Consider the following 24,955-nt stretch of genomic DNA (forward strand, 5'->3'; position numbering starts at 1 on the left):
CCTCCCCAGTCCCTTTCCCTTTGGTAACTGTTAGTCCATTCTTGGGTTCTCTGATTCTGCTGCTGTTTTGTTCCTTCAGATTTTCTTTGTTCTTATACTCAACATATGAGTGAAATTATTTGGTACTTGATTTTCTGTGCCTGGCTTATTTCACTGAGCATAATACCCTCTAGCTCCATCCATGTTGTTGCAAATGATAGGATCTGTTTTCTTCTTATGGCTCAATAATACTCCATTGTGTATATGTACCACATCTTCTTTACCCATTCATCTACTGATGGACACTTAGGTTGCTTCCATTTCTTGGCTATTGTAAATAGTGCTGTAATAAACATAGGGGTGCATATGTCTTTTTCAAACTGGGCTCCTGCATTCTTAGGGTAAATTCCTAGTAGTGGAATTTCTGGATCAAATGGTATTTCTATTTTTAGTTTTTTGAGGAACCTCCATACTGCTTTCCACAATGGTTGAACTAATTTACATTCCCACCAGCAGTGTAGGAGGGTTCCCCTTTCTCCATATCTTCACCAACATTTGTTGTTGTCTGTCTTTTGGATGGTGGCGATCCTTACTGGTGTGAGGTGATTATCTCATTGTGGTTTTAATTTGCATTTCTCTGATGACTAGCGATGTGGAGCTAGTTGTGTCTGTTGGCCATCTGAATTTCTTCTTTGGAGAAGTATCTGTTCAGCTCCTCTGTCCATTTTTTAATTGGATTACTTGCTTTTTCTTTCTTGAGGTGTGTGAGTTCTTTATGTATTTTGAATGTCAACCCTTTATCGGATCTGTCATTTAAGAATATATTCTCCCATACTGTAGGGTACCTTTTTGTTCTATTGATGGTGTCCTTTGCTGTAAAGAAGCTTTAGAGCCCCACTCATTCATTTTTGCTTTTGTTTCCCTTGACCCAGGAGATATGTTCATGAAGAAGTCGCTCATGTTTATGTCCAAGAGATTTTTGCCTTATGTTTTTTTCTAAGAGTTTTATGGTTTCATGACTTACATTCAGGTCTTTGATCCATTTCGAATTTACTTTTGTGTATGGGGTTAGACAGTGATCCAGTTTCATTCTCTTACACGTAGCTGTCCAGTTTTGCCAGCACCATCTGTTGAAGAGACAGTCATTTCCCCATTGTATGTCCATGGCTCCTTTATCATGTATTGACCACATATGTTTGGGTTAATGTCTGAAGTCTCTATTCTGTTCCACTGGTCTGTAGCTCTGTTCTTGTGCCAGTACCAAACTGTCTTGATTACTGTGGCTTTGTAGTACAGCTTGAAGTTGGGGAGTGAGATCCCCCCGACTTTATTCTTCCTTCTCAGGATTGCTTTGGCTATTCAGGGTCTTTGGTGTTTCCATATGAATTTTTGAACTATTTGTTCCAGTTTGTTGAAGAATGCTGTTGGTAATTTGATAGAGATTGCATCAAATCTGTATATTGCTTTGGGCAGGAGGATGGCCATTTTGACGATATTAATTCTTCCTAGCCAAGAGCATGGGATGAGTTTCCATTTGTTAGTGTCCTCTTTAATTTCTCTTAAGAGTGTCTTTCAATTTTCAGGGTATAGGTCTTTCACTTCCTTGGTTAGGTTTTTTCCTAAGTATTTTATTCTTTTTGATGCAATTGTGAATGGAATTTTTTCCTGATTTCTCTTTCTATTAGTTCATTGTTAGTGTATAGGAAGGCCACAGATTTCTGTGTGTTAATTTTGTATCCTGCAACTTTGCTGTATTCCGATATCAGTTCTAGTAGCTTCGGAGTGGAGTCTTCAGGGTTTTTTATGTACAATATCATGTCATCTGCAAATAGTGACAGTTTAACTTCTTCTTTACCAATATGGATTTTTTGTATTTCTTTGTTTTGTCTAATTGCCGTGGCTAGGAACTCCAGTACTATGTTGAATAACAGTGGGGAGAGTGGGCATCCCTGTCTTGTTCTCGGTCTCAGAGGAAAAGCTTTCAGCTTCTCACTGTTCAGTATGATGTTGGCTGTGGGTTTATTATATATGGCCTTTATTATGTTGAGGTACTTGCCCTCTGTACCTATTTTGTTGAGAGTTTTTATCATGAATGGATGTAGAATTTTGTCGAATGCTTTTTCAGCATCTATGGAGATGATCATGTGGTTTTTGTCCTTCTTTTTGTTGATAAGGTGGATGATGTTGATGGATTTTCGAATGTTGTACCATCCTTGCATCCCTGGGATGAATCCCACTTGGTCATGGTGTGTGATCCTTTTGATGTATTTTTGAATTTGGTTTGCTGATATTTTGTTGAGTATTTTTGCATGTATGTTCATCAGGGATATTGGTCTGTAATTTTCTTTTTTGGTGGGGTCTTTGCCTGGTTTTGGTATTAGGGTGATGTTGGCTTCATAGAATGAGTTTGGGAGTATTCCCTCCTCTTCTGTTTTTTGGAAAACTTTAAGCAGAATGGGTATTATATCTTCTCTGTATATCTGATAAAATTCCGAGGTTAATCCATCTGGCCAGGGGGTTTTGTTCTTGGGTAGTTTTTTGATTACCACTTCAATTTCTTTGCTGGTAATTGGTTTGTTTAGATTTTGTGTTTCTTCCTTGGTCAGTCTTGGAGGGTTGTATTTTTCTAGGAAGTTGTCCATTTCTTCTAGGTTTTCCAGCTTGTTAGCATAGAGGTTTTCATAGTAGTCTCTAATAATTCTTTGTATTTCTGTGGGGTCCGTCATGATGTTTCCTTTCTCGTTTCTGATTCTGTTGATGTGTTGATTCTCTTTTTCTCTTAATAAGTCTGGCTAGAGGCTTATCTATTTTGTTTATATTCTCAAAGAACCAGCTCTTGGTTTCATGGATTTTTTCTAGTCTTCTATTCTTCTCAATTTTATTTATTTCTACTCTGATCTTTATTATGTCCCTCCTTCTGCTGACTTTAGGCCTCATTTGTTCTTCCTATTCCAATTTTGATAATTGTGACATTAGACTATTCATTTGGGATTGTTCTTTCTTCTTTAAATATGCCTGGATTGCTATGTACTTTCCTCTTAAGACTGCTTTCGCTGTGTCCCACAGAAGTTGGGGCTTTGTGTTGTTGTTGTCATTTGTTTCCATATATTCCTTGATCTCTATTTTAATTTGTTTGTTGATCCATTGATTATTTAGGAGCATGTTGTTAAGCCTCCATGTATTTGTGAGCCTTTTTGTTTTCTTTGTAGAATTTATTTCTAGTTTTATACCTTTGTGGTCTGAAAAGTTGTCTGGTAGAATTTCAATCTTTTTGAATTTACTGAGGCTCTTTTTGTGGTCTAGTATGTGGTCTATTCTGGAGAACGTTCCATGTGCACTTAAGAAGAATGTTTATCCTGCTGCTTTTGGATGTAGTTCTATAGATGTCTATTAGGTCCATCTGTTCTAGAGTGTTGTTCAGTGCCTCTGTGTCCTTACTTATTTTCTGTCTGGTGGATCTGTCCTTTGGAGTGAATGGTGTGTTGAAGTCTCCTAAAATTAATGCACTGCATTCTATTTCCTCCTTTAGTTCTGTTAGTATTTGTTTCACATATGCTGGTGCTCCTGTGTTGGGTGCATATATATTTAGAATGGTTATATCCTCTTGTTGGACTGAGCCCTTTATCATTATGTAATGTCCTTCTTTATCTCTTGTTACTTTCTTTGATTTGAAGTCTATTTTGTCTGATACTAGTACCACAACACCTGCTTTTTTCTCCCTGTTGTTTGCATGAAATATCTTTTTCCATCCCTTGACTTTTAGTCTGTGCATGTCTTTGGGTTTGAGGTGAGTCTCTTGTAAGCAGCATATAGATGGGTCTTGCTTTTTCATCCATTCAGTGACTCTATTTCAGTCTTTTGATTGGTGCATTCAGTACATTTACATTTAGGGTGAATATTGGTAGGTATGTATTTATTGCATTGCAGGCTTTAGATTCATGGTTACCAATGTTTCAAGGTTAATTTCCTTACTATCTAAGATTCTAACTTAACTCAGTTAGTATGCTGTTACAAATGCAATCTAAAGGTTCTTTTCTGTTTCTCCTCCTTTTTCTTCTCCTCCATTCTTTACATATTAGGTATCATATTTTGTACTTTTTGTCTATCCCTTGATTGACTTTGGGGATAGTTAATTTAATTTTGTATTTGCTTAGTAATTAGCTGTTCTACTTTCTTTACTGTGGTTTTATTACCTCTGGTGACAGCTATTAAACCTTAGGCACACTTCCATCTATAGCAGTCCCTCCAAAATAGACTGTAGAGATGGTTTTTGGGAGGTAAATTCTCTCAGCTTTTGCATATCTGGAAATTGTTTAATACCGCCTTCAAATTTAAATGATAATCTTGCTGTATAAAGTAATCGTGGTTCCAGGCCCTTCTGTTTTATGGCATTAAATACATCATGCCACTCCCTTCTGGCCTGTAAGGTTTCTGCTGAGAAGCTTGATGTTAGCCTGATGGGCTTTCCTTTGTATGTGATCTTATTTCTGTCTCTGGCTGCTTTTAAAAGTCTGTCCTTATCCTTGATCTTTTCCATTTTAATTACTATGTGTCTTGGTGTTGTCTTCCTTGGGTCCCTTGTTGTGGGAGATCTGTGTATCTCCATGGCCTGAAAGACTATCTCCTTCCCCAGATTTGGGAAGTTTTCAGCAACTACCTCCTCAAAGATACTTTCTATCCCTTTTTCTCTCTCTTCTTTTTCTGGTATCCCTATAATGCGAATATTGTTTCATTTGGATTGGTCACACTGTTCTCTCAATATTCTTTCATTCTTAGAGATCCTTTTTTCTCTCTGTGCCTCAGCTTCTTTGTATTCCTCTTGTCTAGTTTCTATTTCATTTATCGTCTCCTCCACCATATCCAACCTGCTTTTAATACCCTCCATCATGCTCTTCAACGATTGGATCTCTGACCTGAATTCATTCCTGAGTTCTTGGATGTCTTTTCTTACCTCCATTAGCATGTTGATGATTTTTATTTTGAACTCCCTTTCAGGAAGTCACGAGGTCCATATCATTTAATTCTTTCTCGGGAGTTGTATTAATAATTTTACTCTGGAGCAGGTTTCTTTGGCGTTTCATATTTGTATATGGCACCCTCTAGTGTCCAGAAGCTCTATTCTGGAGCTGCTCAGCCCCTGAAGCAATGTTGGGGGTCACAGGGGAGCGGTATTGGTGCCTGGGGGAAGGAAAAGGCTATTCCCCGCTTTCCAGCTGCTGTGCCTGTCTCCACTGCCTGAAGCAGTGGACTGAGCACACAGATAAAAGCTTTTGTCCCAGAGCAGCCAGATATGGATCCCTGCTTTTCACAAGCGGCCAGAATCCCAGTCTCCCCAGGAGCTCCACCTGTCCTAGCTTTCCAACCCCATAATCAGAAGAGTATGATGAAAGCACCATGAAATGTAGGTTTGTGCTCCCAGTGCAGATCTCCAGAGTTAGGTATTCAGCAGTTCCAAGCCTTCTAATCCCTCCCTGCTCCATTTCTCTTCCTCCCACCAGTGAGCTGGGGTGGGGGAGTGGCTCGGGTCCCACCGAGCCACAGCCCTGGTACGTTACCCTGTTTGGTGAGGTCTACCTTTTCTCCAGGTGTATGCAGTCTGGCACTGTCCTCTTTCCTGTTGCTTTCTCAGGATTAGTTGCGCCAACTATATTTTCTAATTGTATCCAGTTTTAGGAGGAAGCCTCTGTCTCTCCTCTCACACCACCATCTTTAATCCTCTCCATCTTCCCCATTTCTCTTAAAATCAATTTTTTAATTAGGCTTCATCTTCACCCACTCCGAGACTGTTCACTTTTATTGGAATTATGAGTGACATTCACGTTGCCAAACCTAATGGCTGCTATATTCTACTCTCTATTTGTAGCATGTGACATAAGTGACCATTTCTGCATGTGTTTAGTACATACACCTAAAGGCTTCTGTGACCGAATACTTCCTGTTTTTCTACCCATCACACTGGTTGCTCCCTCTCCTCTGATTAATATTGGCATGTCCCAGGGCTAAATTCTTCTCAATCTATGTACACTTACTAGATAATTTCATCCAGCTCTATGACTCTTAAGTATCTCGCTATGTCAATAACTCCCAAATCCAACCTCTAGACCAGATTCTCCACTTCAGTCACATATCTAACTACATTTTTTTATATTTCTACAGATTTTACAGGTGTATAAAAAATATCATATAGCAAAAGAGAACACCTGACTTTCTTGTACAACTGCTCCTCTCCTGGTGTTATCCTTCAACCTGAACGCCATATACTCTTCCCCTCACTTACTACACTCATCACATTTGCTCTTTCTGTTCCTCAAGCATTTCATGGTCACTTCTATTTCACTCCTCTCTCAGATCGTCACAGCGCTGGCACATTCTTGCCATTCAGATCTCAAATGACATACTCTTCTTCAGTGAGGGTTTTTCAGGCTACCTAATTAAAGCCATCACCAATCTCTATCACATTATCTGTTTAAACTATCTGTACAGAACTAACCACAAATTTTTCATTTGTTTCCTAATTGTCCTGCCTCCTTTAGAATGTAACCCTCATGAGAGCAGGAACAGCTTCTGTCTTGTTCTTCACTGTACTCCCAGTACCTAAAATAGTATCTAAACATAGTTGGCAGAATAAATGTTGTAAGATAAAACAGGGAAAACTTAAAAATAAAACTTTCTTTACATTAGTGTGTCAGTATAGTTCATGGATTCTTTTATCAATTTTTCTGGAAAAATGTCATTCCAAAGAATATTTTAAGATACCACCTTTTCATTACCTTTTGTATCTCTTCTATCTTTTGAACTGATTCTTCAGAACACTATAGGTTCGCTGTAGTCTTCTATATGGCTGACCACTGGTCTCAGAATTCTGTTTAATATGAAAAAATGTCTTTATTAGATTTACCCAACTTACATAAAAGTCGTCATAAAAAGGTTTTTAAATAATTTTTAAGCATAACAAAATTTAGAGCTTTGTAACAAAAATGTACATAACAAATGTTAAACTCCACAAATTGTTTCTAAAAGACAGCAACTTAAAGAATAAATAAAACAATCACTTTTAATTCTAGTAAAGAAGTTAAAAGACAAAAGTATACTATAAAAATGTTAATGGATAAACAATATAACAAGATGTAATTTGTGACATCTATGAGAAAGTGTGATGGGGTAAAAAAGAAAAGTAGAGTTTTGAAACTAAGTTGTTATCCACTTAAAACATTGTTAAAACCATAGATGTTGTATCTAAGACCCATGGTAAGCACAAGGAAAACACCTGTGGAAGATACACAAAAGGGAATGAAAAAGGAAACAAAGCATGTCAATACGAAAACAAAAAACACACAAAGGAAGAGGAAAAGAAGTGACAAAAAGCTACAAGACAGAAAAAAAAAATTAACAAAGTGACCATAACAAATCCTTCCTTATCAGTAATTACTTTAAATGCAAATGAATTAAAGTCATCAATCAAGAAATAGAGTGGCTAAATGGATTTGAAAAAAAAAGCAACAAAGATCTGACTATATGCCATCTATAATAGACTCACTTACATTATTTAAGGACATACCTAGGCCTAATGTGAAAGACTGGAAAAAGATATACCATGCAAACAGTAACCAAAGGAGAGTAGAAGTGTTATCAGACAAAAATAAGTTTTAAGTCAAAAACTGACAAGAGACAATGAAAGGGCATTACATAATGATAAGAGCGTCAATCTATTAGGAGATATAACAATTATAAATATGTATACACCCAACATCAGAGCACTCAAATATTTGAAACAAGCATTGATGGAACTGAAGAGAAAAATAGCAACAAGGTAATAGTATGAGATTTCAATACCCCAGTTATCAATAATGTATAGAACATTGTGACAGATCAGTAAGAAAAAAAGACAACTTGAATAACACAATACACCATATCAACTTAACAGACATGTACAGAATAGCCCACCCAACACCAGTAGAATACACATTCTTCTTAACTGCCCATCAAATATTCTCCAGGACAGATCACATGGAAGGTCACAAAACAAGTCTTAAGAAACTTACAAAGAGTGAAATCACACCAAGTATCATTTCTGACCACAGTGGAATGAAAGAACAATCAGTAACACAAGGAAAACTGGAAAAATTTACTACTGTGTGGAAGTTAAACAACACACTCTTGAACAATCAATGAGTCAAAGAAGAAATTAAGGGAGATTAGATAGTATCTTGAGAAAAAACATAACACAGCAAAATTTATGGGATACAATAAAAGAAGTTTACAGTGGTAAATACTACATTAAAAAAAAGTCTCAAATAAAGACCCTAACCTTACACCTAAAGAACCAGAAAAGGAAAAAATAAGCCCAAGGTTGGCAGAAGGGAGGAAATAATAAAAATTAGAAATAAAAATAGAGATAGAAAACAATAGAAAAAAAATGAAACAAAGAGATTTTAGAAAATTTCAACAAAATAAAAGAAAAACTTTTGACTAAGGGAAGAAAAACTCAAATAGAAATCAGAAAAGAGGAAATAATACAACTGGCACCACAAAACTACAAAAATACTAAGGATCATAGGAGACTACCAGGAACAATGAAATACCAATTAGATAATCTACAAGAAATGGATAAATTCCTAGAAACATATAACCAACCAAGACTGAATGATGAAGAAATAGAAAATCTGAATACAGCCCAGTTTGTAAAAGACATATGCACCCCTGTTTATCATAGCACTATTTACAATAGCCAAGACATGGAAGCAACTTAAGTGTCCATCAGTAGATGAATGAATAAAGAAGATGTGGTACATATACACAATGAAATATTATGTAGCCATAATAAGAAAACAAATCCTACCATTTGCAACAACATGGATGGAGCTAGAGAGTATTATGCTCAGTGAAATATGCCAGGCAGAAAAAGACAAGTATCAAATGATTTCACTTATATGTGGAGTATAAGAACAAAGAAAAAAACTGAAAGGAACAAAACAGCAGCAGACTCACAGAACCCAAGAATGGACTAACAGTTACCAAAGAGAAAGGGACTGGGGAGGGTGGGTGAGAAGGGAGGGATAAGGAGGAAAAAGGGGTATTATAATTAGCAGACATAATGTAAGGGGGGGACGGGGAGGGCTGTACAACACAGAGAAGACTAATAGTGATTCTATAGCATCTTACTATGCTGATGGACAGTGACTGTAAAGGGATATGTGGTGGGGACTTGATGATGGGGAGAGTCTAGTAACGATAATGTTGCTCATGTAATTGTAGATTAATGATACCAAAAAAAAAAGAAAATATGAATACACAGACAACCAGTAAGGTATTGAATCAGTAATGAAAAACTGATTTTCCAACTAAGAAAAGCCAGGACCAAAGAGATTCACTGGAGAGTTCTACCAAACACATAAAGAATTAACACCAATCCTTCTCAAACTCTTCCAAAAAAATTGAAGATGAGGGAACACCTCCAAAATCATTTTCTGAAGTCAATATTACCCAGATACCCTGGTACCTTTTATTTGTGGAGACTCCACAAATAAAGAAAACTACAAGTTAATATCCCTGAAGAACATAAATGGAAAAATCCTCAACAAAACAATCCAACAGCACATTAAAAGGACAGTACACTATGATCAAGTAGGATTCATTCCTGCAATGCAAGTATGTTTCAACTCACAAAAATAAATCAGTGTGACACACCACATTAACAGAACAAAGTATGAAAATCAAAGGACTACCTCAATGCAAAAAAAAAAATAGCATTAAATATAATTCAACATCCTTTCATGATAAGAATATTCAACAAACTAGGGATGAAAAGTCCACAGCTCATATCATACTCAACAGTGAAAAACTGAAAACTTGCCCTCTAAGATGGGAGCAATGCAAGGATGCTATTCTCATCACTTCTATTCAACATAGTATTGGAAGTTTTAGCAAAAGTAATTAAGCAAGAAATAAAAGGCATCCAAATCATAAAGTTAGAATTATAATTATCCCTGTTCACAGATGACATGATCTTACGTGTAGAAAAACCTAAAGATTTCACACAAAATAAGTTAGAACTAAGAAACAACAAAGTTGCAGGAGATGAGATCAACATACAAAAAGCACTTGCACTTCTACACATTAACAGCAAACGATCTGAAAAGAAAATTAAGAAAACAATAGCATTTACAACAGCATCAAAAAGAATAATATACTTAGGAGAACAACTAAAAAGATGAAAGACTTAATACACTAAAAACTACAAACATTGCTGAAATAAAGTAAGACACAAATAAATGGAAGGACATTCTGTGTTCATGGATTGAAAGACTTAATATTGTAAAAATGTCCATACTACCTCACGTAATCCCTATCAAAATTACAATGGCATTCTTTGCAGAAATAGAAAAAAAAAACTCTAAAATTCATATGGACTAAATAGGATCTCAAATAGCCAAAGCAACCTTGAGAAAGAACAAAGCTGGAGGCCTCACACTTTCTGACTTGAAAATATATTACAAACTACAATAATCAAAGAGAATGGCAGTGGCATAAAGACAGAAATATAGACCAATGGAACAGAATAAAGAGCCCAGAAAGAAACCCATGCATATATGGTCAAATGATCTTTAACAAGGAGCTAAGACAACATAATGGAAAGGACAGTCTCTAACAAATGGTGCTGGGAAAATAGGATATTCACATGCAAAAGAATGAAACAGGACCCTTATTTAACAGCACACACAAAAACCAAGCCAAAATGGACTAAGATGACCTGAAACTGTAAAACTTCTAGAAGAAACACAGGAGAAAAGTTTCAGGACACTGGATTTGGAAATAATTTCTTGGATATAACACCAAAAGCACAGGAAACAAAGCAACAACAGACAAGTGGACTACATCAGACTAAACAACTTCCACACAGCAAAAGACACAAGGTGAAAAGGCAACCCAGGAAATGGGAGAAAGTATCTGCAAACCATTTATGTGATAAAAGGTTTAATATTCAGTATACTTAAATAATTCCAACAACTCAGCAAAAAAACAAATAACCCAATTTTTTAAATGGGCAAGTCACTTAATGAACATTTTTCTTAAGAAGAGATACAGAAGGCCAACAAGTATATGAAAAGGTGCTCAACATCCTTAATAAGAGAAATGTAAATCAGAACCACAATGAGATCTCACCACACACCTGTTAGCAAAACAAAAACAACACACACAAAAAAACAAAAATTAATAAGTATTGGGGAAGGTGTGGAGAAAATGGTAACTTGTCTTCTATTAGTGGGAATGTAAAATGGTGCAGCCACTAGAAAACAGTACGGAGGCTTCTCAAAAATTTAAAATAGAACTACGATATGATATGGCAATCCCACCTTAAGATATTTATTCAAAAGAATTGAGAATAGGATCTTGAAAAGATAACTGCACTGCCAAGTTCACTGTAACATATTTAAAAAGCCAAGCAGTGAAAACAACCTAAATGTCCCCAGACAGATAAATTATATACAAAGAAAATGGGGTGTATACAAGTAACAGAATATAATAAAGCCTTAATTAAAGAATCCAGGAAGATCATGGAGGATTAAAGATGGCAGTGTGAGAGGTGAGACAGAAGCTTCCTCCTAAAACCGCATATAATATGAAAATATAATTAACACAACTAATCCTGAAAGAGCAACAGGAAAGAGAGCTGCACCAGACTGCATACACCTGAAGAAAAGAACAGGGTAATGTACCGAAGCCATGGTCCGGTGGGACCCAAGCCCTTCCCCCACCCCAGCTCACCAGCAGGAGGAAGACAAACGGAGCAAGGAGGGAGTGGAGGCCTCGGACTGCTGAATACAACTCCAGAGATCTGCTCAGGGAGCACAAACCTACATTTCATGGTGCTTGCATGGTACTCTTGTGATTAGGGGGCTGGAAAGCTAAGACATGCAGAATTCCTGGAGAATTCCAGCTGCTTGTGGAAAGCCAGGATCCATATCTGGCTGCTCTGGGACAAAAGAAAGGCAGGGAGTCTGAGAGATTTCCTAACAGCAAGAGAGCTGCTAAAGGGGCAAGGATTACACAGAGCTTACTGCTCAGGAGAAAGGACAGGTAGTCAAAATTATCTGGGTGCACACTGCCCAGCAGGTTGGGAGCATTCATGATCTTCAGGCACTCCAGCTCCCTGGTTGCCTACATGGCTCCAAGGACCCACTCCGTGATATGCAGCCTACTTCACCTTTCTCCCGGCCAGCCCAACCTGGATTGCAAACTGGCAAACCCCACCCTGCCATTAGGCCAGCCAGAGGGAAGACCTGTCTATAGCAACTACAAACACAAAGCAGAGAGGCTTATACCTGTGTGCTCGGCCCACTGGTTCAGGCAGTGGAGACAGGCATACCAGCCGGGAAGCAGGAAACAGCTCTTTCCTCACCTCAGGCACCAATACCACTCATCTGTGACCCCAGACATTGCTTCAGGGGCAGAGCATCCCCAGAGAGTATAGATTCTGGGCACTAGAGGGTGCCATATACAAATAGGAAATGCCAAAGGAACCTGCAAAGTAAAATTATGAATACAACTCCTGAGAAAGATTTAAAAGACACTGACCTCATGAATCTTCCTGAAAGGGATTTCAAAATAAAAATAATTAACATGCTCATGGAGGTAGAGAAAAATATTCAAGAACTCAAGAATGAATTCCGGTCAGAGATCCATTGAAGAGCACAATGGAGGTTATTAAAAGCAGATTAGATACAGTGGAGGAGACGATAAATGAAATAGAAACAGGAGAAGAGGAATACAAGGAAGCTGAGGCCAGAGAGAAAAAAGGGTCTCTAATAATTAAAGAATATTGAGAGAACTGGATGACTAATCCAAACGGAACAATACTTGCATTATAGGGGTACCAGAAGAAGAACAACAGAGAAAAAGGGATAGAAAGTGTCTTTGAGGAGGTAATTGCTGAAGACTTCCCCTATCTGGGGAAGGAGACAGTCTCTCAGGCCATGGAGGTGCACAGATCTCCCAAGGGACCCAAGGAAGACAACATCAAGACATATAGTAATGAAAATGGATCAAGGATAAGGACAGACTATTAAAAGCAGCCAGAGAGAGAAATAAGATCAAATACAAAGGAAAGCCCATCAGGCTATCATCGGAGTTCTCAGCATAAATGATACAGGCCAAAAGGGAGTGGCATGACGTACTTAATGCAATGAAGCAGCAGGGCCTTGAACCAAGAATACATTATTTGGCAAGATTATCATTTAAACTTGAAGGAGGGATTATACAATTTCCAGACAAGCAAAAGCTGAGAGAATTTACCTCCCACAAACCGTCTCTACAGTATATTTTGGAAGGACTGCAAAAGATGGATGTGTTCCTAAGGTTTAATAGCTATCATCAGAGGTAATAAAATCACAGTAAAGAAAGTAAAACACTTAATTACTAAGCAAATGCAAAATTAACTAACTATCCCCAAAGTTGATCAAGGGGTAGACAAAGAGTACAGAATAAGACACCCAACATATAAAGAATTGAGGAGGAAGAAAAAGGAGGAGGAAAAAAAAAGAACCTTTAGATTGTGACTCTAATAGTGTATTAAGTGAGTTAAGTTAGTCTCTTAGATATTAAGAAAGTTAACCTTGAACCTTTGGTAACTACGAATCTAAAGCCTGCAATGGCAATAAATACATACCTATCGATAATCACCCTAAATGCAAATGGACTGAATGCATCAATCAAAAGATATAGAGTAACTGAATGGATAAAAGATAAAACAACAAGACCAATCTATATGCTGCCTACAAGAGACTCACTTTAAACCCAAAGACATACACAGACTAAAAGTGAAGGGATGGAAAAGGATATTTCACGCAACTAACAGGGAGAAAAAAGCAGGAGTTGCATTACTTGAATCAGACAAATTATACTTCAAAACAAAGAAAGTCACAAGAGACAAAGAAGGACATTACATAATGATAAAGAGGTCAATCCAACAAGAAGATATAACCATTATAAGTATCTATGTGTCCAACACAGGAGCACCTACATATGTGAAACAAATACTAACGGAATTAAAAGGGGAAATAGAATGCAATACATTCATTCTAGGAGACTTCAACACACCACTTACTCTGAAGGACAGATCAACCAGACAGAAAATAAGTAAGGAGACAGGCACTGGACAACACATTAGAACAGATGGACCTAACAGACATCTACAGAACTCTACACCCAAAAGCAGCAGAATACACATTCTTCTCTAGGGCACATGGAACATTTTCAAGAATAGACCATATACTAGGCCACAAAAAGAGCCTCAGTAAATTCAAAAAGATTGAAATTGTACAAACCAGTTTCTCAGACAACTAAGGTAAGAAAATAGAAATAAATTACACAAAGAAAATGAAAAATCCCACAAACACGTGGAGGCTTCACAACATGCTCTTAAATAACCAATGGATCAATGACCAAATAAAAACAGAGAGCAAGCAATATATGAGACAAATGACAACAAAAATTCAACACCGCAAAACCTGTGGGACGCAGCGAAGACCGTGCTAAGAAGGAAGTATACTGCAATACAGGCCTACCTCAGGAAAGAAGAACAAACCTATATGAGCAGTCTGAAGTCACAGTTCATGAAACTAGAAAAATAAGAACAAATGAGGCCCAAAGTCAGGAGAAGGAGGGACAAAATTAATATTAGAGCTGGTTCTTCAAGAAAATAAACAAAATAGACAAACAACTAACCAGACTTATCAAGAAAAAAAGAGAGACTACACACATAAACAGAATCAGAAATGAGAAAGGAAAAATCACTATGGACACCACAGAAATATAAAGAATTATTAGAGAACATAATGAAAAATTATATGGTAACAAACTGGATAATCTAAAAGAAATGGACAACTTTCTAGAAAAATACAGTCCTCCAATGCTGACCCAGAAAGAAACAGAAAATCTGAACAGACCAATTACCAGCAATGAAATTAAACTGGTAATCAAAAACCTCCTACCTAAGAACAAAACCTCTAGAACAGATGGCTTCACTGCTGAATTTTATCAAACATTTAGTGAAGACCTAATAACAATCCTCCTTAAAGTTTTCCAAAGAGTAGAAGAAGAGGGAATACTTCCAAACTCTTTCTATGAGGTCAGCATCACTCTAATACCAAAACCAGGCAAAGACACCACAAAAATAGAAAATTACAAATGATACCAAAATAAAATAAAATTAAAAAAAGAAAATTACAGACCAATATCCCTGATGAATATAGATATAAAAACATTCAACAAAATATTAGTAAACCGAATTCAAAAATATATCAAAATGACCATCCATCATGATCGAGTAGGATTTATTCCAGGGATGCACAGATGGTGCAACATTTGAAAATCCACCAATATCATCCATTACATCAACAAAAAGAAGGACAAAAGCAACATGATCATCTCCATAGACGCTGAAAAAGCATTTGAAAACTTCAACATCCACTCATGGTAAAAACTCTCAATAAAATGGGTATAGAGGGCAAGTACCTCAACATAATAAAGGCCATATATGACAAACCCACAGCCAACATTGTACTTAACAGCGAGAAGCTGAAAGCTTTTCCTTTAAGATTGGGAACAAGACAAGGATGCCCACTCTCCCTGCTTTTATTCAACATAGTACTGGGGGTCCTAGCCACGGCAATCAGAGAACACAAGGAAATAAAAGACATCCAGATTGGCAAGGTGGAAGTTAAACTGTCCCTGTTGCAGATATCATGATATTGTATATAAAAAACCCTAAAGACTCCACTCCAAAACTACTACATCTAATATCTGAATTTAGTAAAGTTGCAGGATACAAAATTAATACACAGAAATCTGTGGCATTCCTATACACTAACAAAGAACTAGCAGAAAGAGAAATCAGGAAAACAATTCCATTCACAATTGCATACAAAAGAATAAAATACCTAGGAATAAACCTAACCAAGGAAGTGAAAGACCTATACTCTGAAAACTACAAGACACTCATGAGAGAAATTAAAGAAGATACCAATAAATGGGAACACATCCTGTGCTCATGGATAGGAAGAATTAGTATTGTCAAAATGGCCATCCTGCCTAAAGCAATCTACAGATTCAGTGCAATTCCTATCAAAATACCAACAGCATTCTTCAACAAAGTAGAGAAAATCGTTCTAAAATTCATATGGAACCACCCAAGATCCCGAATAGCCAAAGTAATCCTGAGAAGTAAGAATAAAGCAGGGGGATTATGCTCCCCAACTTCAAGCTATACTACAAAGCCATAGTAATCAAGACAATTTGGTACTGGCACAAGAACAGACCCATAGACCAATGGAACAGACTAGAGAACCATGATATAAACCCAACCATATATGGTCAATTAATATGATAAAGGAGCCATGGACATAGAATGGGGAAATGACAGCCTCTTCAACAGCTGGTGTTGGCAAAACTGGACAGCTACATGCAAGAGAATGAAACTGGATTATTGTTTAACCCATACACAAAAGTAAACTTGAAATGGATCAAAGACCTGAATGTAAGTCATGAAACCATAAAACTCTTAGAAGAAAACACAGGCAAACATCTCCTGAATATAAGCATGAGCAACTTCTTCCTGAACACATCTCCTTGAGTACGGGAAACAAAAGCAAAAATGAACTCATGGGACTACACCTAACTAAAAAGTTTCTGTATGGCAAAGGACACCATCAACAGAACAAAAAGGCATCCTACGGTATGGGAGAATATATTTGGAAATAACATATCTGACAAGGGGTTAACACCCAAAATATATAAAGAACTCACATGCCTCAACACCCAAAAAGCAAATAACCCAATTAACAAGTGGGCAGAGGATATGAAGAGGCAATTCTCCGAAGAAGAAATTCAGATGGCCAACATACACATGAAAAGATGCTCCACCTCACTACTCATCAGGGAAATGCAAATTAAAACCATAATGAGATATCACCTCATACCAGTAAGGACGGCCAGCATCGAAAAGACAGAACAAATGCTGGCGAGGATGTGGAGAAAGGGGAACCCTCCTACACTGCTGGTGGGAATGTAAGCTAGTTCAACCATTGTAGAAAGCAATGTGGAGGTTCCTCAAAAAAACTAAAGATAGAAATACCATTTGACCCAAGAATCCCACTCCTTGAAATTTACCCAAGGAATAACTTTTCAGATTCAAAAAGACATATGTACCCCTATGTTTACCGCAGCACTCTTTACAATAGCCAAGATATGGAAGCAACATAAGTGCCCATGAGTAGATGAATGGATAAAGAAGATGTGGTACATATACACAATGGAATACTATTCAGCCGTAAGAAAGAAACAAATCCTACCATTTGCAACAACATGGACGGAGCTAGAGGATATAATGCTCAGTGAAATAAGCCAGGCCGAGAAAGACAAGTGGCAAATGATTTCCCTTATTTGTGGAGTATAACAACAAAGCAAAACTGAAGGAACAAAATAGCTGCAGACTCAGACACTCCAAGAAGGGACTAGGGGTTACCAAAGAGGAAGGGTGTGGGAGGGCGGGTGGGGAGGGAGGGAGAAGGGGATTGAGGGGTATTATGTTTAGTGCACATGGTGTGGGGGATTACGGGGATAACAGTGTAGCACAGAGAAGGCACATAGTGGATCTGTGGCATCTTACTACACTGATGGACAGTGACTGTATTGGGGTATGGGTGGGGACTTGGTAATATGGGTAAATGTAGTAACCACATTGTTTTTTCATGTGAAACCTTCATTAGAGTGTGTATCAATAATGTCTTAAAACAAATTTTTTTAAATGAAAGAAAAGAAGGAGTCCTTTCAAACTTGACAGCATGGATGAACCTTGAGGACACTATGCTAAGTGAAATAAACAGAAGGACAAATAATGCATGATTTCACTTATATGAGGCATCAGATTCACAGGAACAGCAGAATGCTGGCTGCAGGGGCTTGGAGGAGGAAGAAATCAAGAGTGGCTGTCCATGGATATAGAGTTTATTGGTCATGCAAGATTAAAAAGTTCTCAGGCTGTAAAACAATGTACATGTAGTTAACAATACTGCACTGTACATAACTTAAAAATTTAAGAGGCAGATTTCCTATTTTTTTCCTCCATCCATTTAATTAATCTATAGTATCTTCATATTTACAATGGGTTTCTTACAGACAATATACAGTTAATTGGTGCATTGAGATCATCAACAAAGTGATTACTGAAACAGTTGGATTAGTATCTACCATAATGATTACTTTTTCTATCTGTTGTCCTTGTTCCTTTTTCCTATCGTTCCTATTTTTGCTTTCCTCTCTTTTTCTGGCTTTTGTGGGTTTAAGCTTTATATGATTTTTTGAGCATTCTGTATGATTCCTAATCTTCTTTCTTAACAAATTGGTTAAACTTCTTTTTTTAAAATTTTTTTAGTGGTTACCCTAAAGTTTCCAATACACATTTATAGCTAATCTAAGTTCACTTTCAAATAACACTATACCGCTTCATGGGTGGTATACCTTATGACAACCAAATAATCCTAATTCCTCCCTCCCATCCCTTGTATTATTGGTGTCATTCACTTCATTTATGTATAAGCATATTATGTACAAGCATATAGGTATAAATATATACATATACCCAAGATAAATACATTAAGTATACATAATCAAATTCATTATTATTATTTTGAACTGTTATGTTGCATCAGTTAAAACAAAAGTTTATTTTACCCTTACTTATTCCTTCTTCAATGTTTTTTCTTACTTTAATTCTTGCAAGGCAGGTCTACTGCCAATAAATTCTGTCAATTCCTGTTTGTCTGAGAATGTCTTTATTTATCCTTTATTTTTGAAGGATAACATCACAGTGCACAGAATCTAGGTTGATGAGTTTTTCTCTCAATGTTTTAAATATTTTATTCCACTCTCTTCTGACTTGCACTGTTTCTGAAAAGTCAGAGGTAATTCTTATGTTTGTTCCTCTATAGGTAAGATGTTCTTTACTTGGCTTCTTTTAGGATTTTATCTTTGATTTTCTGTAGTTTGAAAATGATATGCCTAGGTGTCATTTTGCAGGGCCTTTATTCTACTTGGTGGTCTCTGAGCTTACTAGATCTGGGGTTTGGTATTTGACATTAATTTGGGGACATCCTTAGTTATTGTTGATTCAAATATTCGTCTGTCCCTTTCTGTCTTCTCCTTCTGGTATTCCTATTAGGAAAACAGTACACCTTTTGTAGTTGTTTCATGTTCCTGGATATTCTGTTCTGGTTTTTTTTTTCAGTCTTTGTTCTCTTTGCTGAAGTTTTCCCAGATTCTACTGAGATATCCTTTAGCTCAGAAGTTCTTTCCTCAGGTATGCAGTCTACTAATAAGCCCATCAAAGACATTCTTAATTTCTGTCACAGTGTTTATCTTCAACATTTCTTTTTGGTTCTTTCTTAGGAGTTCCAACTCTCTGCTTACATTGCCCATGTGTTTTAACATGCTGTCACTTTATCCATTTGAGCCCTTAAGATATTCATCATAGTTGTTTTAAATCCCTGGCCTGATAATTTCAACATCCTTGCCATGTCTGGTTCTGATGCTTGCTGTATTTTTTTAAATCGTGTTTTTTGCCTCTTGTTATGCCTTGTAACTTTTTACTGATTTCTGGACATGATGTACTACTAGGTAAAAGGAATTGCTGTAAACAGTCCTGTAGTAATGTGGTGGTCTGGGGTGGGGGGAGGGGAAGAATTCTACAACTAGGTATCAGTCTTTCAGTGAGCCTATGCCTCTGGACTGGGAACTTCACAAGTGTTTCTCGGTTTTCTTTTCCCTCCTTAGGTGGGATAGGATGGTGGGCTGGAGTTGGGTATTTCCCTTCCTCCAAGTCAGTTACGCTCTGGTTAACTAGTTTCTCCTGAGGGTAATATAGGCGTGGTTAGGATGAAGGAGTCTTCTGGTATATTTCAGAATGGTTCCTTTTTCCCTCCTCCCACTGAAGGCAAGAGAGGATTTTTCTCTGATATTTACTGTGGGAACCTGGTCAAGTTCCTGAGAGTAAATCTCACAATAATGGAGGGTCCTCTGTGCCTGGGTCCCTCTGGAGTTTTTTTTTTTTTTTTTAAATAATTATTTTTTATTGAAGGGTAGTTGACACACAGTATTACATTACATGAGTTTCAAGTGTACAACACAGTGGTAGAACATTTATATACATAATTCTAGGTTCCAGCTATCACCCTACCAGGCTGTTACAATATCTTGACTATATTCCTTATGCTATACATTACATCCCGGTTACTAATTTATTTTACCATTGGAAGTCTGTCCTTTTTTTTTTTTTTTTTGTGAGGGCATCTCTCATATTTATTGATCAAATGGTTGTTAACGACAATAAAATTCTGTATAGGTGAGTCAATGCTCAATGCACAATCATTAATCCACCCCAAGCCTAATTTTTGTCAGTCTCCAATCTTCTGAGGCATAACAAACAAGTTTTTACATGTAGAACAAGTTCTTACATAATGAATAAGTTACATAGTGAACAGTACAAGGGCAGTCATCACCCTCTGGAGTTTTTAATTGTCAAAGTTAACCACAGTGAGCCTCCAGCAATGTGTCAATTACAACTGAGGTTTCCTACCAAGAACTGTTTCCTGAGGTGGTATCAATTCGTGAGTCTGTTCTGAGAAGCTATGACTCCTTGTATCTGCCTGTCTGACTCTCTAGTCTTGGGGATAGCAGTTTGCCCTGTGTTTACCTCTCTCTTATGGATCCAAGAGTTGATGATTTTTCAGTCTGTTCAGCTTTTACTTGTTAGGACAAAGTGATGACTTTGTTATTTATTTTCTTTTTGACACAATAAAGAATAAAAGAAACTAAAAGTGTCACTTTAATAAAAAACAATTCTTAATGTTTAAATCACAAAGTGTATTTTTATCTAGAAACATTTAAAGTAAACAAATATAGGGCAGACTTTCAATTTTTTCCAATGTGCATTTTCACTACAGTAAAAACATTAACAGAAAAATAAAAAGTACGATAAATTAGATTAAGAATGTCAATTATTCATTTTAAGTTAGTAATTATTTTAGGATCAATGTAAGTCCAAGCTCTATGTTAGAGATAACAGACACTTAATAAATTGGAGAAATTAGTTACCAACAAAGAATTTCTTAGGCCTTTTCCTGTAATTAGCCAACATACAGACAAAAGACATGATCCAAAGCATAAGAGCACCTGCACAGGGGATGCCACAGTATTTACTCTTTAATATTTTCCTATGAATTATCCTCAATAGGTCCAAACATATATTCCTTATAAAATGAAGAAAATATTCAAAAGTTTGATAGAAGTTTAATCAAATAATTGCTTTAAGAATGTTAATGAATGTATACTAATTACTTTCAGTGAAGTCTCTGTATCAGCTAATATAGAAAAAGTCATAACCCAAGAGTGACTGAAAATCTTCTTAATGTAATATTTATTATTAAGGAGCTAACTTTTGGTTATGGCTGGTTCACATTTGTTTCTTCCCCACCTCCCCACTGTGTGTGTGTGTGTATTTTAGTTCTCATTTTCACCTTCAAGAAAGAAAATTAAGGTAAATTTTACTCAAAACTTTGATGTGGAAAACTTCAGGAATCTATCAATTTAAATTAGCAATGTTCTTTCACTGACAAGGTAATTAGGAATTACTGTGTTCCTACTATTTTTCACTATAGAAGCAGGATGTCACTGTAACATTTCTCATTGTTAATATTCTTCTAACTCATTAATTTCTTCAAAGCAGGAGTGATACTTATTCATCTAGTACTAGGACAGATCAGAGTGTCTGACAAACACTAAATACTAAATACAAACAGGTGAATAACTGAATTAACTGAGACCAACCCAACCCTGCCACAAAGTTAGTGCAGAATTTTGCTTCTGACCCATCTAACCATCATTCTAATTTTTTTTAAACCAAGAACATACTGTATATGCAAAATGGCAGCAATAAAAAGGGATATTTTTGATAGCAAAAAAATACAAAAAGGATATTTCTGAGAAGAAAAGGGATTTTTTTTTTTTTTGGCAGCAAGCCTGCAACCTGGAAGAAATACACAGAGGCCAGAGCAACAGGGCGGATCCCCGAAATGTGCATGAAGCAGGATTCAGGAGCCATATCTCAGGGTCCTACTTGGTCCCAAGTTTTCTGGCACAGAAATACCCAGTCAGAATCAAAGCAGCTAATAACCCAGTAGGCCAGAGGAGTGGGTACAGAGGTTAAGACCCCTGGAGTTTAGAATCAGAAAGGCATGGATAGAAATCTTTGGATAATTTAATCACCCTAAGTCTCAAAATTTTTACCTAGAGGGGTTGTTGTGAAGAATAAAGGATATAATGTATAGGGATACCTATTCTTATTTATTAACAAAATAAACACAAATGTTAACTTCTCCCTTTAGAACAAAAATAAAAGACTTAAGCATTTGTAGAATGACAAAAAGCTAGTATCTTTACTATACAAGGGTTTCCAAAGTTATTCAGAAAAGTTAAAACCTAACCAACAAAAAAGAATGAAAAGCATAACTAAGTAAGCCACAAAGAAAAGAAAAAGCTAATAAATGTAAAAATTATTGCTGGCTAGAAATCAAAGAAACTTTAGTAAAAGCTTGTTATAAATATTAGTGATTCCTTAAAAATTGTATTTCATATATTTATCATTCAGCAAATACTTACTGAGCACCAATACAAGTGTGTCTGACAGTAAGCTAATGGGAGTATTAAAATGGCCACTGCATTTGAGGCACTTCCCAGAGACATGCACAAAATACTCTGCAAATACATACGAGGTACACAGATATTAAGGAAGCTCCTGGAAGAAGCAATACCTAGCTGAGAGTTAAGGATAAATAAAAGTTCACCAGGCCAAGAGAAGAGAAATTTGATGCCAAAAGAACAGTACAAGCAAAGATCTGAAGACATGAGAAAGAACTGTGATTTTAAGGTACTACAAGTAGTTCAGTCATGATTACAGCAAACATCTAGGGACATGGGTAGGATAACAGAGGTGGTGGTAAGAGATGAGAATAATGAGATGACTAGATCATGACAGGCCCTGACATCATGGCAACATAAACACACTGAAGGTTTTAGGAAGTGACGTTAATAGAGCTGTTCTTTTGAAAGATCATTCTGACTACAATATAAAGAATGGAATGGAAGAGGTGGACTAGCATTAGGGAGACTATCAGAAGTAGGGTATTATAATAGCTCAGCAAATTAATATATAGAGTCAGAGCTTACACCAACAAACATAGGAATTTCAATAGATACTAAGATGACAGAACTTAGTGAATAACAACCAGAAGTAGAGGGGCAGTGAGCAGTCAAGAGTATCACCCAGATTCTGGCTTGGACACCTCTGCACGTTGATGGGAACACAGGAGGATAAGTTGGAAGAGAATGGAAGAGAATAATGTTGAAAGCAGTAGCTAACATTTATCGAACATTTACTATGTGCCAGGCATTTGTCGGAGTTTAAGACTCTCAACAATTACACGAGGTAACTTCTATCATTATCATGTTACAGATGAGAAAACTGAAACACAATGAGAACAGGTTAACTGGCTAAGGTCAGCAGTAAAGCTGAGATATGAACTCTGATAGTTTAGCTTAAACTTTGCTCTTAATTACCATGTCACAGATACCCCAGAAATACTTTAGATGATGGATTCAGTTTTTCAGACATGTATTTACGATGTACAAAACATGCAAGAGGAAAAATGTCCAGTAGGCAATTGAAAGTGAGGTACTGGCAGTAAGGAAAGAACTGGGTGAAGATGTAAAGTGGGAGAATCAACTTAAGTACATAAATTAAAGACCATGATTGATGGGCTGCTTTAGGAAAAACATGTAAAATGATTTTTAAAAGGGTAAAATTAAAACCTGATAAAATATTAATATTTTAGAGACAGGAAGAAGACTAGCTAGGAAAATGGGGAGGAGACAAAGCAAAGAACTTAAAGAAATGGACTCTAGAGAAAGATTTCCTGGGTATGAATTTTGGATCAGCCTGTTTATTAGCTGTAGGTCTTAGACTAATCACCTCAAAAAAAATTCATCTTTTTTTTTCACTTCTAAAATGGAGATAATAGTAGTACCTATCATACACAGTTGTTTTGAGGATTAATGTGTTACACATTTGGGACAATACATAGAAAGCAGCAAATGCTCAATAAATTTTAAGTATGATTAGTATTAATAAGATTATCAAACTAGACCCAAAAAGGACCAAAGAGATAAAAGAAAGCCAAGAAGGACCAGTTGTCATTAATATTAAAGGAAAAGAATGTTTTGAGCAGTCGACAATGTCAAAAATACTGCAATTTGGACAAGATAATGACTTTAATGTGTCCATCATTTTTAATAACAAAGAGTTTGATAACTTTAGTGAGGAAGGTATGAAACAGATTCACTTTCTTAAGAAAAGTTTGGTGAGATACATCAATGCTTGAGAATATTTATGTCCTCTGACCCAGTAATTTCATTTTGAGAAAAAAAGTAAATAATCAGAGGTGTACCCATAGTTATAAATTCATTGAACTATTTTTTTTAATAGTAAAGCTGGAAACAATTTAAGCATCCAGTAGCAGTAACAGTGGAATCAAAATATATCAAACATAGACCCAAATATGCGAGAAGTATCCACTGTGGTTATTTTTGAGAAATTAGCTCATGGATATTTTTTCTTTATTTCTCTCTAAAATTTCTCCCATGAACATACATTATTTTTAGAATAACTGAAGTACTGCCTTTTTCCTTTAATTGTGCAATACTAGAGCCCTGCTATGCAAAAGCAACATAAAATACATGTTATCCATTCCAGAAAGCAAAACATGAGTAACAAATTAACACGTTACTACTAAAAAATACAAGTAATAGAGACTATTTTCCTACATATTATTCATGTAATTAAAGAAAAAATTTTAACTTCATCTAATTA

The 24,955-nt window shown here is 36.4% G+C and overlaps 1 protein-coding gene across 7 annotated transcripts in view; it reads right to left on the reverse strand.

Annotated features, from left to right (window-relative positions):
- The window catches only part of CLOCK (clock circadian regulator), a 157,924-nt gene that overhangs the window by 77,717 nt on the left and 55,252 nt on the right, over window positions 1-24,955 (reverse strand). For all 7 annotated transcript variants that reach the window (XR_008997738.1, XM_057502237.1, XM_057502235.1 and 4 more), the window contains one exon: window positions 6,750-6,841. The gene's annotated coding sequence lies outside the window, so the exon portion shown is untranslated. The remainder of the gene's footprint in view (window positions 1-6,749; window positions 6,842-24,955) is intronic.

Source organism: Manis pentadactyla, chromosome 5 (assembly GCF_030020395.1).
Source record: "Manis pentadactyla isolate mManPen7 chromosome 5, mManPen7.hap1, whole genome shotgun sequence".
Taxonomy (NCBI): Eukaryota; Metazoa; Chordata; class Mammalia; order Pholidota; family Manidae; genus Manis; species Manis pentadactyla.